The sequence below is a fragment of the Rhagoletis pomonella genome, unplaced genomic scaffold, assembly GCF_013731165.1.
Source record: "Rhagoletis pomonella isolate Grant_MI unplaced genomic scaffold, Rhpom_1.0 Rhpom_scaffold_00004, whole genome shotgun sequence".
Taxonomy (NCBI): domain Eukaryota; kingdom Metazoa; phylum Arthropoda; class Insecta; order Diptera; family Tephritidae; genus Rhagoletis; species Rhagoletis pomonella.
In genome coordinates, this window is record NW_023458558.1 from 34,101,504 (window position 1) to 34,102,451 (window position 948).

Below are 948 nucleotides of genomic sequence, written 5' to 3' on the forward strand. Positions count from 1 at the left end.
TAATCGAAAGGAAAATTTTGATACAATTAAATCGTTAACTGAATGACAATAACCGATTAATCGTGCCATCACTACGTATGGGTTACCCAGACGAGATGGGAATGTTACTCATACGCAGGGTTGAAAAAACATGTTTTTTTTAAAGACAAAAACATCGCGTTTTATTTAAGAAAAGAAAAAAAAATTTTTAAACAAATCTCTCGTACATGTTTTAATTTACATATTTTAAACATTGTTTTAAACACTTTTAATAATTCAATACTTTCGAAATTAGGGGTAGGTAGAAATGAAATCCATCGAAGAACTCATAAAATATCTATTAGAAATTAATAATAATGTTTACCATTAAAATGGACGTTATATAAATAAAAAAGTAGTTTTGTTTATTATTGAGATTGTGCTAGTACTCACAGTACCATAGTGAAGTATACCTTAAGAGCATTTTTACATTACTCGGAATGACGTCGGATCGGCATTTTTTCCGCTCACGCGTTGCGTTGCACACTTGTCGGAATACTTTCGGCATGTAATTTGTAGAAAAAAACCGAAAATGCACGATATATATTGTGTTTCAGGTCAACTTTGTTTAAATATGCCAAACAATTGGCAGCAATACTGCATGTTCCTTGAAATTGTTGTTGCATTTTCTTGTTTGTTTACATTTTGTGCTGAACAGCTGATTGTTTTTTGGTAGGATCTGGTGAGATTGATTAAACAACCTACTAATCAATCTTGGTTGTATGGTACAAAAACAGGGTAAATAGCCCATACTGGCCATTTAAGTGCAGATTAAATGTATGATCTGAAAATAAATAGTGGAAGTTAATCAACAATCTCTACTTAAGTAGGCCGTCTGAAATGGGCCTAACTTACTAAGTGGGAATAAATTATATTTACGAGGTAATATCTATTTAAAATAAATATACATATAACATGAAGGCTGTTTAA